This window comes from Leptonychotes weddellii, chromosome 1 (genome assembly GCF_054177405.1).
Source record: "Leptonychotes weddellii isolate Sample4059 chromosome 1, ASM5417740v2, whole genome shotgun sequence".
NCBI classification, from domain to species: domain Eukaryota; kingdom Metazoa; phylum Chordata; class Mammalia; order Carnivora; family Phocidae; genus Leptonychotes; species Leptonychotes weddellii.
In genome coordinates, this window is record NC_138369.1 from 187,544,696 (window position 1) to 187,555,427 (window position 10,732).

The following is a 10,732-nucleotide window of genomic DNA, read 5'->3' on the forward strand; positions in this document are numbered from 1 at the left end:
GCGCCTGGGTGGCTCAGTTGGTTAAGCGACTGCCTTCGGCTCAGGTCATGATCCTGGAGTCCCTGGATCGAGTCCCGCATCGGGCTCCCTGCTCGGCAGGGAGTCTGCTTCGCCCTCTGACCCTATCCCCTCTCATGTGTTCTCTCTCATTCTCTCTCTCTCAAATAAATAAATAAAATCTTTAAAAAAAAAAAAAAAAAAAAAAAAGCCTGGCTAGTTAGTGCCTTTACAACCTACTCTGATGTCCATGACCAGTACTGCTGGTAGATTTGAAAAAGAAACACAAAGATTCTGACAAGAGGCAGAATATCTTCCCCATTCAACTCTCAAGTGACAGAGACCCAGATTTGATTCCCACTTCTGCCACCTAGAAAAGGAGATACGCTCTCCCATCGGCAGCTCCACAGTGGGGGACCTGCCGGGAGTCTCCAAACAAAGCATAAATCGTGTATATGTTCCCCTTACAATTGAACCCAAATCACTCCAAACGCAAACACTAAGATTTGCTTTGGGGTAAATGGATATAACTTGAGTTGCAACACAGGCAAGCTATATGGAGAGCCAAATTCTGGAAAAGTTGCTAGATAAGCAGGGGCCAGAAGATCTTAACAGCTGGTGACATCATCTGTAAGGCTGTCACCCATCTCCACTATAAGAGAACTAAAATGTGTTAGTCCTTGGCAGCCAACACCTCTCCTGGATAAGCATCACTGATCCTTAGTCAGATGCCATTAATATGCTCACTTCGCAGCTAAGAGCTGAGGCTGGCCTAGGGAGACCCAGAAGGGCCTGAGGGCACATAGCCAGGCTGCAAGCCCAGCTGGGACACAACGACCTTAGACTGAACCCACGCACTGCAGAATTCTTTCTCCCCTTGCCACATCTCACAAGGGAGGAATCAGAGCCTGAATAGGAAGGGACTCACACAAGACCACACAGATGGTGCATGAGAGAGCTGAGATTGGAAATGCACAAGGACGTGAACGATCTCCTTTATCACAGGCAACTCGGCGCTGGATCCTCTTGTTCTCATTTTAAGCATGAGGAAACTGAGGTTTAGAAAATTTCAGGACTTGCGTACGGATGTAAACTCTTAAGGAAAAAACAAAAATCCAGCGGGACCTTCTAAGTTAGGAGTCTCGAGAGCATTAAGTGTGAAGAGCACGTCTGGAAAATGGGGAGCAAACCAGAGTTAGGGGCAACTTTGAAAGAGTGAAACAATGAGATCTGTAAGCAGTAGACACCATGCAAAGAAAACTGTATACATAATTCAAATTCTAATATCAGTATGTTTGTGCAAATGTACGTTAATTGAATTTCATCTCGTGCAGCAGGCACTGCTCATCCACACACCCTAGCAGCAGAGTTCTGAGGGACCTAAGAAAGTAGATGACGTTGGACCTACAGAAGAGTGATACCACAAAGCGTAATCAGGACACGGAAGTGAAATCAAGCGCACACAAAAACATCATTTCATTCATTCAACACAAATTACATTGGAAGCCTTCTCTAAGGCAGGCAGTATGTGGTGGTCGTTGGTTTCTGGGCTTCTGCGAGCTAAATCCCCTAGAAGTAGAAAAAAGTTAGTATCTTAATAGGTTACCAAAGGACTTTGGGGAAAAAGAAAAAACAACAGAATGAGGGTAACTGGTTTTGGATAAGCCCTCAGTCATAGCCAACCTTGCATCTGATTCCTGAGGCTCCTCTCTACTTCCTATGTGTCATCTTTCCCTCAGGACCTTTCCTTCCCTTTCAGTCCGCACCAGCCAGCTGTCCCCTTAATGCTACTTGGCCCTGCCCTCCTTCAGCAGATTGCTTCCACATTTAGCCCTTCCCTCGCTTGTCACTGGATCCTGTCCCTCAGTGTCCCCACGGTGCAGGCATTGGCCCGTGTCTGTGTCCAAGTCTCACCGGTTCTTTTGAGATGGTTCTCAGGGCATTGGAGAGAACACAGCGTGATTGGACCAGAGAGACCCTGGGAACGGGGGAGCTGGAATCAGAATATGTCCGTCTTCGAAGGCGACTTACGAGTTGAGCAAACTCTCTGGCTCGGCGCTCGTTCTTGGGTTTTGATCATCTTTCACACAGGGATTAACAACAATAGATAACATTTGGTGAATGTGTCTATATCCTGGACACTGCACTAACCCATTTAACATGTTTTGTTTAATCCTATGAGATAGCTAGAATGCATGAGTCGCTTGTGAGCATTTCAGAGAGAATGCCTATAAAGAGCTCTCTGAACAATGCCCAGCTCTCAACATCACACTATTACGTAAAAATTATTTCTTTCTCTATTCCCTCCGTCACCAACAAGTCTCCTCAAAGGTCTCCTTGACTCCCTACCCAATGAATCCTATCACTACTTTTACACTTCCTGAAGTACAACTTAACATATTCTCCATTCAAGCCTGGCTCCTTCCCTTTCACCTAAACCCAAACTCCGGGCTTCCTTTGTAAAGCTGTGTAGGATCCTCTGCTTTCTACCCTTTTCCCCCCAGGGCATCCACAGGAAAGCTGACTGCACCAGGCTGGGAGCTCTCCTTTCCTCTGGCTCCCAGTGGGTCACGACGGAGGAGGCCCCAGCAGGAGATGGAAGAGTGGGAGGAGGGTGAGAGTGGGTTTCTATTTTCCCAGCGCCTTTCCTGCCAAGCCGCAGGTTGGTGATGGCTGCAGGTTCTCGAAAGAAAGCCACAGTTCATGTGGGACAGCTCTCTCTCCATACAGCAACCCTCTCTCAGTTTTCATACCTTGACCTCCCCTGGGCCTTCAGGATTTGGGCTTCTCTTCTGAGTCAGATGCAAGCCTCTGGAGGGAGCCCAGCGTGCTTTCGAGTCCCTGGCAGATTTATTTTAACTGCCCACACCCTTGCGAACAGTGGCACCACTAACCCTCCTTAGTTATCCCAATGGATTATGCCTTCTCCTTCCTTCCGGACCTCTGGTAGGTACTCAAGCTCTCCATGATGATGACTGCACTTGAACTGAGTCCAGAGCATGCCCTCCAATTCTCTCTCTCTCTGCTCCCCTATTTCTTTCTTCTCTGTACATTTTGTCCTCTAGCTTGAAAGGATCTACCTCAATCCCTAACTCCTTGCCTCACAACACCTTTCCTGAGTCATTATGGTCCTTGTTAAGCGATTTTTGAATGTCCCCGAATTATTTCTTCATCACACACGCAACCCATCAGTAAGCCCTGATGAGCTTGGATATAAGCACTTCTCATCTAGATGAGCAGAACAACCTCCTAAGTGTCTTCCTGCTTCTCTGTTTATCCTGGAACAGGCGGTTTTCAAGAGGCAGCTGGAGGGGTCCTGTTAAAACTTAAGGCAGTCCTGTCCTCCTTTCTCAAAACCCTCTGACAGCTCCCATCTGACCCAGAGGAGAAGCCCCCGAGTCCTCCAAGGCCTCCATGATCTGGCCTGCTGGTGCTTCTGTGACCTCTTGTCCCACTATTGTTCCCTCTTCTCACTCGGCTCCAGCCGCACCAGCCGCCCTGACCGTCCTCAGACACTCCAGGCACGCCACTACCTCAGGGCCTTTGTACTTGCTGTTCTTTCTGCCAGGAACATCCTTCCCCTAGAACACCACACAGCTAGTTCGTCGCCTCAGACAAGTCGTGGCTCAGAGGTTGCGTTTTCAGTGAGACCTTCCCTGACTGCCCTAAACCCAGTACTTCTCCTCACCCTCTGCCCCCACTTCCCTTCTGTCCTGCCTGCTTCCCTCTTCTCTGCAGCACTTTTGACCTAACCAGCTGTAAACTGTGCTCGTCATTTGTGTTTATTGCCCCATCTCCTCCCACTTCGTGAAGGCAGGCCGAGAGATTTGTTGTCTGCTCGGCTCTCTGAGGTCTCTCTAGAACTATAACGGAGCCTGATGTATGGTAGGTACACACGAAATATTGGTAGGATGGTTAAAAAAAAAATCGCTTAGCTAGACAGTCCCTCAAACACGAGACGGTGATGCTCTCAACATTCGCTCAGAAGTGTTTTTGGATGGCGTGGTGGTTTAGTCTGAGAGCCCACGACAACCTGTTGGCTCACGGCGTACCTCGAGACGGGGCCCTGAGGTCAGGGGGCCAGCAGAAACAGAGCTCGCAAGACCAGAAATGCTTTCTTCCTCTGCACAACCTGCCCCCACAGTGGCCCCCACAGAAGAAGGGCCTCCTGTATTCTCTGGAGGGCAGAGCGAAGCAGTCGGAGCCTGGAGAGAGGAAGGGCATGTGGAAGAGCGCACTGGGGAGCAGGAAGGGAGGCTGCTTTAGGGAGAGCGCCAGACCACTATGGGGATGGGACATCCTGTCACCCCTTTCCCATGAACGCCCAGTGGCCTCTGCCTCCTCCCTGGACACACAGCACTCCCCTCCCCCTGCCCCGTACCCTCTGGCGGCCAGCCGGAGTCCCCACAGGAGAGAGCTCGCCCCCCCCATCCTCCCGTCCCCCCAACCTCTCTCTCAAGCAAGCACAGCCTGGATCACCAAGAGGAGGAGGCCAAGAAATTCGGCCTTGCCTGAGTGGGGGAGGTAAGTCTGGGAGCTGCTGGGAGTGGAGGGAAACCCAGCAGGCCCAAGAGGAAGTCTACAAGAAAGAACAAAGGATAGAGGGAAAGTCCAAGGAGGTGGGGCTGGGGAAGAAGGTAGTGCTCCAAGGTCACTGGGTCATCTCACCAGGGAATAGTCCCCTGTCACCAGTTACGCAATACCTAAGTGCCTACCGCGAGGCCTTCCCGTTTTCTGGGATGACATTTGGCACCTAACTGCAGAAATAACTCCCCTGTTTGCAAGCTGGATAGAGCTTCCTGGTCCCTCTTTTTTATTTATGGGCAAGTCTGACCTAGAGCAGGGTGAAAAAAGAAAACAACCCACAGTTTAACACTAAATCATCAATTTAAAAAATAAAAGCCATCAAAGGTTTAAAATCTGAATATTGGTAATGAGATGGAGTTCAGATGATGTTTGAATTAAGAACCCAGAATCCCAAATCTTGCCATTAGCCAGCCACTTGCTCTCTCAAGGTCTCCAAGGAAGGAGAATACTGGCTGCAAGCGGTATTTTATGGACCCTGACCTCATCCCCTAATGATCTAGGCTAGATGGTATTTGTTCAGGGCAGCCTTGGGAGACTAGCACAAAGCTGCCCAGAAGTGCCTAAGCAAAGCTGGGGGAAGGAGTTCCAACAGAAGAATGTGCAAAGCTTGGAGAGTGCCTGCAAGGCTCTGTCTTGCAGTCTCCCGGAGCCGTGGTCCTGCACCCAGCAGATCTTCCCAGCTACAAGAGAGCAGAAGACATGATCAACCCTTCTTCCTATAGGACCCAGCTTGTACTCTGAAAGAGCTGGGCTTTGAGTGGGTTAGACCTGGGTTGGTTTCCACCTGGCCTTTAAAACAACAGAAACCAGCACACTGACCAGGCTAGGTATTTGTACTACCCACAGAGAGGACATAACACAGAATTAACGCAATCCCGGGGAGCACAAGAATGATCACAAAGTGGATATGTTCCTTACAATTTTTGTGAGTGGCTTCATTTTCCATAACAACAATGGCTCCATGGGGCACCTGGCTGGCTCAGTCGGTAGAGGATGCGACTCTGGGTCTCAGGCTAAAGGATATAATTTCCTGCAACAAGCCCATAACATAAGCTATGCCAAAATCTAACCTCACAAAGGTCACACGCTCCACAGAATTTAATTATAAAGGCTTTGCAGAGAGCAGAATACGAGAGGAGAACATCTTGCACTTTGCAGTAAATAATCCAGAAACTCAATTTCATGATGACAAGATAAATAAAATATGTAGTTTACCTTGAACTGGATCTTGGTCCCAAATGGCTAATGCTTTCTAATTAGTAACTTTGGAACTACTGGGATATACGTTCTTCAGCTTTCTCTTTTATCTTTATTAAAAAAAAAAAAAAAAAGAGTGATGACCAGCCACCACTTTGAATTCTCTCAATCTTACAAACTCCTCGAGTATTCTAACTGCAGGGTAGTCTCATTAAGATGGGGTAAAAAGGTGAAAAGTTTACTCAATGGCAAAGAACCCAGAAATAAACTTTGACAGCCACATAAAGCGAGAGACACATGGCCTGCCTGCTTGCTCCCAGTCAAGCATGGCTTTCCATAGCCTTCTTCACTCCCCACAAGAACCTGTGGCTATAGAATATACAACCCACAACCAGTGAAGACTTCACTGGATGGAAGAAGCTCCTTTTTTTGCCAGTCTCCTAGGATTTTTTTTTAACCTTCCTGGTCCTCCTTCCCACCTGACACTTCTAGAGGCTTTGCTGTCCTGTCACCAGGTACAAAGCATGCCAGTAATTTTCTGAATGCATCCTGTGATGCAGTCATTTTGGTACAGCCCTTTATTTAACACACCATTTTGGCCCAAGGGTCATTACAAGTACATCATTATAAAATTCAACCAAGTCATGTATAAGGCAAGACATATCCATCTGATCCTCAGCCTCATCCAGTACCAGACCTCAACCCATCACCAGCTCCTGGGGAACGGGGGGAACAGAATAACAGGGAGCCTGGGGATCAGGGCCAGGCTCAGGAATGGCTTAAGAATGGGAGGGATCCATGGGGCACCTGGCTGGCTCAGTCAGTAGAGGATGCGACTCTGGATCTCAGGGTTGTGAGTTCAAGCCCCAAGTTGGTGAATAAAATCTTAAAAAAAAAAAAAAAAAAAGGAATGGAATTGTGGCTTCCACACTTCCTGCTAAAACTGAATGTATATGTACCCAGTGACCAAGCTGTCCTGCTTCTCAGTTGTACACCACAAATGAATACATGTGTTCATCAAAAGACACGTGCAAGTACGTTCATAGCAGAACTACCCATAATAGCCCCAAACTGAGGCTATAATGCCCATCAACTGCAGAATGGATAAATAATTTTGAAATTATTTATTTTGAAAAATTGGAATTCATTCATAATAATGTTAAACTATCAGGAATGAGGATGAATGTACAACATAAATGACTCATAAATATAAGGACTGAGCAAAGAAGGCAGACACAAAAGAGTGCATACTGTATTATTGCGTTGATATGCCATTCAAAACCAGGCAAACGGGCCTGTGGCATTAGAGTTAGGATAGTGGTTAGGGGCGCCTGTATGGCTCAGTCGGTTAAGCGTCTGCCTTTGGCTCAGGTCATGATCCTGGGGTCCTGGGATCGAACCCCACGTCCGGCTCCCTGCTCAGTGGGGAGTCTGCTTCTCCCTCTCCCTCTGCCCCTCCCCACCCCCACTTGTGCTTTCTTTCTCTCTCTCAAATAGTAAATAAAATCTTTAAAAAACAAAAAAGAAGGATAGTGGTTGGTTACTCTTAGGGTGGGGATAGTAACTGAAGAGATACTTCTGGAATTCGGGTTCAGGCATGTTCTCTTTCTTAATCTGGAATGTATTCACTTGGTGAAAAATTCACTGAGCCATACGCTTATGACATATGTTATACTCCAGTAAGAAGTTTATATATTTTTTTTTAAGATTTTTTTTTTTATTTGACAGAGAGAGACACAGCGAGAGAGGGAACACAAGCAGGGGGAGTGGGAGAGGGAGAAGCAGGCTTCCTGCTGAGCAGGGAGCCCGATGTGGGACTTGATCCCAGGACCCTGGGACCATGACCTGAGCCGAAGGCGGACGCTTAACGACTGAGCCACCCAGGTGCCCTAAAAAGTTTATATTAAAAGAAAGAAACAAAAGGAAAAATCTCATGGTGTCTGTGGTAGTCAGAATAATGGCTCACCAGAGATGTCCACATCCTAACCCTCAGAATTTGTGAATCTCTCATGTTACCCAGCAAAAGGGACTCTGCAGATGGGCTTTAGTTAAGGATCTCAAGATAAGGAGACTGTCCTGGACCAGTCAGTTTGGCCCCATGGAATCACAGAGGTTTTTTGTTTTTTTGTTTTAGATTTTATTTATTTTTTTGACAGAGAGAGACATAGCGAGAGCAGGAACACAAGCAGGGGGAGTGGGAGAGGGAGAAGCAGGCTTCCCGCAGAGCAGGGAGCCCGATGTGGGGCTCGATCCCAGGACCCTGGGATCATGACCTGAGCCGAAGGCAGATGCTTAACGACTGAGCCACCCCGGTGCCCATCACAGAGGTTTTTATGAGAAGAAAGCAACCTGGTACAAAATATCTTTTGTAGCCCACCCTAAGTGATACATACAGGAGGAGAATTCTAGAAAATGCAGTTCAGCTCAGCAAGTTGGCACATTACAAAGTTACCACATGACTGTACCCTTATTAGCTGGTGTACCTTGGGGAAAAGTCCTTCACTTCATCTGAAAAATTAAAATGATAATAGTTATACATAGGCTTGCATAAGAATTAAGTGAAATAATACATGTTCTAGGCACCATGCCTAGAATATAAGACCTCACATTTTTGTTGAATTTGTTCATTGATCCCATTAGTGAGATGTTCAAAGAATGTGCTTTTGGTTTAATTGTGTTGCTCATAAAGATAATTAGCTCTTTGAAATGGTAAAAAGAATTATTGGGGCGCCTGGTGGCTCAGTCGTTAAGTGTCTGCCTTCGGCTCAGGTCATGATCCCAGGGTCCTGGGATCAAGCCCTGCATTGGGCTCCCTGCTCTGCGGGAAGCCTGCTTCTCCCTCTCCTGCTTCTCCCTCTCCCACTCCCTCTGCTTGTGTTCCCTCTCTCGCTGTGTCTCTCTCTGTCAAATAAATAAATAAAATCTTTAAAAAAAAAGAATTATTACATGCAAACTTGAGATTAGTGATAATATCATAAATTTTGTATCCATTTCTGTAGGACACCGTACATACACATACTGTACTTACATTCCATTTTCTCTTCTATTGATTTCTTTTTTAAAAAAGCAGTTTACAAAACAATATTTCATGTATGTTTCCCTTTCTACAAAAGAACTGAAGCATTTTCTACAAAATATCTGTGTGGTCAGAGGACAGAGACTTGACTGCAAGCACCCCCTCACGCTAGTCGTTTGGGCAAGTCAGGTGAACGTGTGACAGGTCGAAGGGAAGACAGGAGAGCCATCGTTCCCCCACAGTCTTCGTGAACACCTACTGAGAAAACGTGGGTTACTGCTTAAGCCTATACCTGGCACATGTTTGCTCAGCATCATCATCACTGTTATTAATGTGCAGAAAACAGTCTGGAAGCATAAAGACATGCAGGCTAACCCGTGTGGTGGGATGTTTCATTTGTTTTCTTTTCTTTTTTTTTTTTTTTTAAGTAGGCTCCATGCCCAGCACAGGGCTGGAACTCACGACCCTGAGATCATGACCTGAGCGGAAACCAAGAGTCAGATGCTCAACTGACTGAGCCACCCAGGCGCCCCAAGGGCCATTGGTTTTCTTCTTTGAGCTTTTCTGTCTTCAGAATCATCAATCATAAACATACATGTTATTTTTGAAGACCCTTGTGGCCATAACACCCTCTGTTCTCTTCCAAGCCCTTTCTTTTGACTCCATTCACACTATTCCCCGTTCCAGGTTCGGCTCCTCCACATATGAGTCAGTATTTGCAAGTTAAATCCTTTCTGTGTCCCCAAGACCAAGCCAACATCTCACCATCTATATGGTTTTCTGTCATGATCCCCAATCTTTGGCCTCTGCACGCTCCTCCATTCCCAAAGAGTGACATCTTCTGTCCTAGCCCGTTAGGTAAGCAAGAAAGGCATCTTGAACAGTTGCACTGTAAGATTCAAATATGATTAGCAGAGGAAAAACATTTTCTTCTAGCCAGTAGTAGGTAAGGTACCCCGCCAAACAAAAGTCTACCTTTTCAACATCTGATTCAAGGGGCAAATATTTCTCCATGGCTACCTTGTAATCTAAATTTAGAGGCCTCAGCAAAATTATCCACATTTTAAAAATATTTATTTCAAGATTCCAAATAAATGCAGTGCCAAGTTTAGCGTGTCAAAGCACAGGAACAACTGTATTTTATTAACCAAGTAATGTTCCTCTTATTTTTCTGTTGTTTTGATTTTTTCCCCCTCAACTTTTTATTTTGAACATTCTCAAGCCTATAGAAAAGTTGAAAGAATGGTACCCAAAACTCTGATATATCCTTCATGTAGTTCATCAGTTGTTAACTTTTTGCTGCATTTGCTCATTTTTATGCATTTATTTTACTGAACCATTTGAGATGAAAATGCACACAGCAGGACTTAACACTACAAATAATTCAATATGTACAAAGGATAAGGACATTGTCCTACGTGATCACAATACCATGACCACATCCAGGAAAATAAACAATCTTTCAAGGCTATCTACCAAACAGTGTATCAGTGTATATTCAAATTTCTCCAATTGCCTAACATTGTCAAGTATAGCATATATATATATATATATATATGATATATGATCATATATATGATTTTATTTTTAAGTAATCACTACACCCAACGTGGGGCTCAAAGTCACAACCCTGAGATCAAGAGTCACATGCTCTACCAGCTGAGCCAGCCAGGAGCCCCAAGTATAGTGTATATATATATATATATATATATATTTTTTTTTTTTTTTTTTAAATCTAGGGTCCAGTCTTGTCTCACGTAGTGCATTTGGTTTTATCTCTTTGGTCTTTAGAACCATCTCTTCTCCCAAACCTTAAACATTGACTTTTTTTTTTTAAGATTTTATTCATTTATATGAGAGAGAGAGAGAGCATGAGCAGGGGAGGGGGGCAGAAGGAGAGGGAGAAGCAGATTCCCCACTGAGCATGGAGCCCGA